The sequence below is a fragment of the Penaeus vannamei genome, chromosome 30, assembly GCF_042767895.1.
Source record: "Penaeus vannamei isolate JL-2024 chromosome 30, ASM4276789v1, whole genome shotgun sequence".
Lineage (NCBI taxonomy): Eukaryota > Metazoa > Arthropoda > Malacostraca > Decapoda > Penaeidae > Penaeus > Penaeus vannamei.
In genome coordinates, this window is record NC_091578.1 from 19,246,393 (window position 1) to 19,253,892 (window position 7,500).

Genomic DNA, 7,500 nt, shown 5'->3' on the forward strand with positions numbered 1-7,500 from the left:
GCCAAAATCATTCTTTAGCCACATTTCCATTTCTTCAAGATCGATAATTATATGTAATAAAGGGCTCCAGTAGAGCCCTCTATAGAACAAATTCTGAACCCACTCGTGAGAAAAGACCCCGGGGGAAGCTGGACTTTGCAAATCTATATGAACTGTACTGAACCAACTGTTGCACTATGCATTAACCTCCAACTCCTACTCACCTAAAACCCTGAGTTAATCATAGTCCCGTTCCCCCCTTCTCTCGCTGTGACTGAAATACAGAAGAGTTTCCCATCAAATTCATTTCCCGCAAATCGTACTAATACTAGAATAAATTTCCGTTATTTCACATTCATAATATTTACATACTTTGGTCATTTATTCCCATTTCATTTGAATGTGAGGTATGAGAAATTTATATAAATTCGTATCAATATTATGACAATTCAACAATAACATTTATACCACTGCACACCGTGCAGACAATCAAACAATCTTCCCACCTCAGCATTTTCACAAAAGCATATCACATCCAAACAAAAAGTACTTTTATGAAGGACAAGTCACTAAAGTAACAAATTATATAAAATGGGCAAAAAATCAACAGGAATATGTTGGGATTATACCGCTTCACTTCTGGCCCGCCCATGATGACCTGATGCAGTTACACACACATTCTCCTTCATATTTTCTTGCCCGCTTCCGCAAATACAGTGAAGACTGCACTTTATGCCAGTCTGGGAAGCATATTACTTGGTTTACATTTTCTTTCATTCCTCTCCGATACCAAGTCTTCAGGAAGACCTACGAATATTTGGAGATTAGATATGCTCAATATTTAACATATGATGTATGTTAAATATATAAATATATAAATTATATAAACATACAAAATAAATCATAGATAATTGTTTGCATGCGCGTGCGCGTGTCTGTGTATGTGCGAAGGGGGATATAAGAGCTAAATATTTCCATGGCTTGTAGCAATAAGTATAGATGAAAATCAACAATGGAAGTTACCCTTTTAGACGAAACTTCTAAATCTAATATTCTTTGGAAAAAATTACCTTTTCTAATTCCCAAAAATCATTTAAACATTCACTTCTTCTCAAATTCCACCTAAAAATAAGCATGTACAATGCAAATGTCTCGCCGGGGACACCCGTCTGCCACAAATGCGAGTTTGGCGTAAACCGCCTATTTCTCGTCGAGTTTGCAAACACCAGTAGGAACGTACACAACAATAAGACATGAAGCCAAAATCATTCTTTAGCCACATTTCCATTTCTTCAAGATCGATAATTATATGTAATAAAGGGCTCCAGTAGAGCCCTCTATAGAACAAATTCTGAACCCACTCGTGAGAAAAGACCCCGGGGGAAGCTGGACTTTGCAAATCTATATGAACTGTACTGAACCAACTGTTGCACTATGCATTAACCTCCAACTCCTACTCACCTAAAACCCTGAGTTAATCATAGTCCCGTTCCCCCCTTCTCTCGCTGTGACTGAAATACAGAAGAGTTTCCCATCAAATTCATTTCCCGCAAATCGTACTAATACTAGAATAAATTTCCGTTATTTCACATTCATAATATTTACATACTTTGGTCATTTATTCCCATTTCATTTGAATGTGAGGTATGAGTGATAATTTTTACTTGATTTATTACACCTTTACTTGTGCGTGGACTACAAGTTCTTGGTTGAAATGAAATATCAGGCTATGTTTGCTGATAATGGACGGACAAACTGGAGAGTTTTCATTTCTATTGGGGAACAATTTGGAAATAACATTCTTAATTCATGGATACCATTTCACAATATTTCAACTTTCTGGTAAACCCACCCTCACTATACCAACTCGGGCACAGTGGTGCCATTTCTCTGAAATAAGGTTCCGATAGCTCTTACTTCTTTTTCTCATACAAGGTCACACAGATCATGAGTTGTTTCACAAACGACAATACAAAGTGATTATATACATCAACTGCATGGCACAACTGACAATATAGACCTTGTACACCAAAAATATAAATTATACATTTGATAAACTTCATTGCACAGAATATAAAGTCTGTCCTTTACAGTCTATTACCATTATTGTGTATTTGATTAGATAAAAGATTACAGTAAGCAATAATAATATAATCTAATATAAATTACACCATAAAATGATGCCAAGAAGGTAGACATATTACGGAGTGATATGTAGCTTAGTCTAATTTAAGCTAATAGCAGCACGCTTTGTTTTTTATAACAGATGTGAATTTTCATTGGGACAAGATGCACTAACTCTATGAGCAGCTAAGTATATCCCTTTGGGGAAATGCAAGAGGAGTAATAACAGGTTGGGAGGATTTGCACGCATTTTAAAATGTTAATCGGCTCTCACCCATTTGGATACACACAAAAGAGAGGGGGGGCTTAATCATATTTCAAACAAAGCCACGATATAATATCACCCAGACACACACACACACATACATAAATATCCGAGTACATATACACACATACAGGAGTCCCTTGTATTCGTCTTAGAAAACTACGATGAATAACGATTCTATATGGACCCTGACCATAATATCCAGAGGTTTGTTCAAGCATGTAGTATATATTTATTTTCAAATAATACTAAGAAGAGAAATATCTACACCTTTATTAAAGAAAGGTTTACACAACCGTTTCATGTGAAACATGGTGTAACTAGAAGCCCTCAGAGAGCGCAGAACTCCGTCAAGCTGTAAGGTCACAGATGCAATTTTAAAAAAATCCTGGATCCGCATCATGATCCGGATCACCCGTATTACTTTCATATGTTTGGGAAATTGTGTGCATAAACTTCGGGAACCTAACGACGAAAAGGTGAAACGCGAATAATGATGCATCCACAAAAAAAATTGAGATGAAAGAGTAATAATGAGGCGACGAATAACGCAGACTCATGACCATACATGTAAACACATGCATATATAATATACATATAATATAAACAAATACACACACAGACACGCACATGCACGCGCCCGCACACACAAACACACACACACACACACACACACACACACACACACACACACACACACACACACACACACACACACATGCACGCACGCACGCACACCCACACACACACACAGACACACACACACACACACACACACATACACACAATCTCTCTCTCTCTCTCTCTCTCTCTCTCTCTCTCTCTCTCTCTCTCTCTCTCTCTCTCTCTCTCTCTCTCTCTCTCTCTCTCTCTCTCTCTCTCCCTCTCTCTCTCTCTCTATCCATCCATCCCAATAAAAAAAATCCATCTTATCAACCATCTATCCAACCAACCGCTCAGTTATTAGCTGTTCAACTAACCATTCAACCAACTATCCAGCCAACCATTCAATTCTTATGAGTTCAACCAACCACCCATCCATCTATCCCTCCAACCAGCCATTCTATTAGGATTTCAAGCAACCATTCAAACAATCCATCCAACCATCCAATTCAATATTAGGAGTTCAACCAATCATCTAACCACCCAACCTTCCTTCCATCCAACCATTCATCTAGCCACCCTTCTAACCATCCATCCAACCACCCATTCAATTATAAGGAGTTCAACTAACCATCCACCCAACCAACCATTTGATTAGGATTTAAACCAACTAACCAAACATCCACCGAACCAACCATTCAATTATTAGGAGTTCAACCAACCATGCAACCAACCCTCCAATTATGAGTTCAACCATCCATAAAACCATCCAACCATTCACTTATTAATTCAACCATCCATCCATCCAACCATCCAATTATTAGTTCAACCATCCATTAAACCATCCAACCATTCATTTATTAGTTCAACCATCCATCCATCCACTCATCCAACCAACCATCCAGTTATTAGTTCAACCATCCATTAAACCATCCAACCATTCACTTATTAGTTCAACCATCCATCCATCCAACCATCCAATTATTAGTTCAACCATCCATCCATCCATCCAACCATTCACCTATCCATTCAAACATTTGATTATTAGTTCAACGTTCAACCAACCATCCACCCATCCTTCCAACCATTCAATTATTATGATTTCAAACATCCATCCACCCAACCAAATAACTATTCATCCAACCATCCAATCAACCATCCATCCAACCATTCAATTATTAGTTCAAACATTCAACCAACCAACCATCCATCCATCCATCCAACCAACCATTCAATTAGGAGTTCAACCAACCGTTCAACCTACCATTCATTCTTCCATCCAACCATTTCATAATTAGTTCAACCAACCCTCCACCCATCCATTCAACCAACCCAACCCACCATCCATCCAACCATTAAATTATCAGTTCAACCAACCATCCATCCATTGAACCAACCATCCAACCATTTAATTATTAGTTTAACCATTCAACCAACCGACCATCCAACCATCCATCTAACTATTCAGTTATCAGTTCAACCAACCATTAAATTATTTGTTCAACCATTCAACCAACCATCCAACCAGCCATTCATCCAACCTACTAGCAATTCATCCAACTATACATAGCTCTCACTACACTCTGTAAAACTGCTCCAATCAACAACAACAAAATAAAAGGCTTAAGCTAAAAAGGTAAAAGAACTAACATAAAGATAAAGATAATGCAAGATAGATGTAACACAAGAAAGGGAAATTAGTGAAGAAATATCTAAGAAAGTATCACAGTTAACAAGAAAGGTAATTATCTAATAAAGGGAATAGGATGAACTTATCTAAAAAAAATACCATGATAAAAATTCAAACGGGATCCTTTTCCGATATTGAAACAGAGGCTGTTCTTTAACCTCCCACTGAGTTCCATTAATTTTAATGTTCAAAAAGATTCTGATCTTTAAAATAAAATTGACAATAACATATATTTTCCTATAAATGTCCATATTTAGTTAAAATATGTGAAACGTTACAAAAGCTGCATACACTGAACAGGGTAGATTATCAATTTGGCCAGTGTCATTATCTATTCTAAACTAAGCAACACATCCTTCATAATGTAACAATTAGCATCAATGACACAACATATCTAAGGGGGACACTAAGGTTTGTAAATAAATTTTCAGTTTAAATAGGCAGTCAGTTAGTCTTCATAATGAAGACTAGCTCTTCAAACTACGTATATTCCTTCATTAAGAATTCATACAATTAAAATACAAATGTTTCATTCATGCTAATTTCTAAGCCATACAATGAAAATACTCAAATAAGATTGTGAACACAATTCCTTCGATAATATGCAGTGTAATAAGCAAAGCAAATTGTACACGTCATTATTCATCATTAGTGAGCTAAAGCCGACAGGGGCGCATAGCTGCGTCCATCATGGCGAGTCACCAGGCAGGGACTTGGCCATCTCAAACTCTTCACGACAGGTTTGATCGATATGCCCGTGCCATGTCTTCCTAGATCATCCAACCGGGGTTACAACCTGGTGGGAAGAATCATCCTGTGGGAAACTAGACAGGTTGCCTTATAGCCTGTGCCAGTCTCACCTTGCAACCATTGGTTATACACATGGCCTCACCAACTGTACCCCATCATACAGCGCAAGGGCCATTTACAAAAGGCATCAAGATGAGATTCCAAGGCACTGGATTAAGTCCAGGTTATAGTATAGTAAAAACTGACAATTAGCTTGGTCATTTTGCATAAGTACCTGCATCTCCAAATACTCTTGTCAAAAGAGTTCATTACCCCTGCTGCCAGGTCGATCCATCTACTGACAGCCCAAAGTTATGATCTACACTAACAAGGTATTTAAAGCTCTCTTTGACTTCGAGTTCCTCACCACAAGCACGTATCATTGGGACAGGTTCTCCTAACTAGCCCCCAAAGTCATGATCTTGGTCTTGGTCCAGTAGACCTCTAGTCCCTGGGGCTTCACTTCACTGCTAAATGCATCTAGAGACACCACTAGGATTTCCAAAGACTCAGAAAGAATTGTACATTATCAGCAAATTCAAGGTCAGTAACCTTGATATTGCCTAGGGTTGCTCCACAATGACTTTGGACAGTAGCTCTGCCCAGCATCCAGTCCATATTAGTGTTGAAAAGTGTTGGTGCAAGAACACAGCCTTGTACTAACAGGAAAGAAGCTCAACAGGCCCCCACCACGCTTTACAGTACTTTCAGTATCAGTATACACTCACTATCAATCCAATAATCTGTGTTGGAATTCCTCTGAATCTCAGGATCTCCTAGTGATTCCCAATACATTGTATCAAACACCTTTTTAAGGTTGATGTAAGCTGCAAGCAGCCCACATCGGAGCTCACGCGGCAGCACTCTACAAGGACTCAAGGCACCAGGATACAGTCTATTGTGGACTTACTCAGAGGGATTCTAGATTGCTACAGCCTCTGGTGCCTCAGCAGATGGTCTCTGATACATCTCAGAAGGATGTGGGCAAGAACCTTTTCTCGTATGCCCAGCAGTGTAATGCCTCAGTGATTGCTGCAGTCCCACTGATCCCCTTTCCCTTTCCAGAAAGGGATGACCACATCCCTCAACAGGTCAGGGGGAATGGTACCAGATTGCCAGATTGTAACCAGGACAGCATGCAAACCCCACGGCACAGGTTCACCACTTTAACAGTTCAGTTGGGATCCTGCAGATACCTGCTACTTTACCACTCTTTAGATTGGAGACCACCCCCTTAAACATCAGTTAAGGAGATTGGATCCTCGCTGATAGGTGGGTCTGGCAAAGGGATCTCGGCACTACCCACATCCAAATTAACTGTTGGTGGGTCGGCATGCTACAACTGCTCAAAGTACTCAGCCCAACACTCCCACACCCCAACAGGATCTGAGATGATCTGGCCACTTACTGAGCAGACTACAGTCACCTGTGAGGAGGGCCTGGAGTTCAGCTTTCTCAGGGCTTGGTAGGTAAGACAAAGGTCATTTACTAAGGAATATTTTTCAACCTACTCTGCATATCTCCTAATAAACTGTTCCTTGTCCCAGTGACCTAGTCCTGCGCACCTGGGAACTATGTAAATTGCGATTCCTTGTCAGCCGAGCCACGCAACGAGCTTCTGTGGCTTCCAATGTCTCCTGCGACATAAAAGTCTGTCTTGTTCTTGGGCGTTCACCAATTGACTCTTGAGCTGTATCGTGCACTTCACACTTGAAGCTATCCCTCCAAAGTACAGGGTCCGTTGGGTTGCCAAACGATGCGAAACAACCAGCAAACCCCCAGCATGCTCCCCCTCCCTCAACCTGTCCACATGAAACAACCTAAGGTAATCATTGGATTGATGAGGACCCAAAGGGTAGCTACAACTAACCTATGATCAGTACCAAAGAATTTGGCACTCCTATAAACTTACAGGTCTGGAGAATCATCCAACAGGTGCTAACAAAATAAGGATATCCCCATAAAGATTGTACTTTAATTTTTACCAACAATGACAAAATTGATATGTACGATCATCACACAATTTAAAGAACACCAAAGTTCACAAAAA

General features: G+C 39.6%; 1 protein-coding gene across 1 annotated transcript in view; it reads right to left on the reverse strand.

Annotated features, from left to right (window-relative positions):
* LOC113802483 (zinc finger and SCAN domain-containing protein 2) overlaps nucleotides 1-7,500 on the reverse strand; it is a 52,286-nt gene that overhangs the window by 8,230 nt on the left and 36,556 nt on the right. The gene's annotated exons all lie outside the window — the stretch shown is intronic.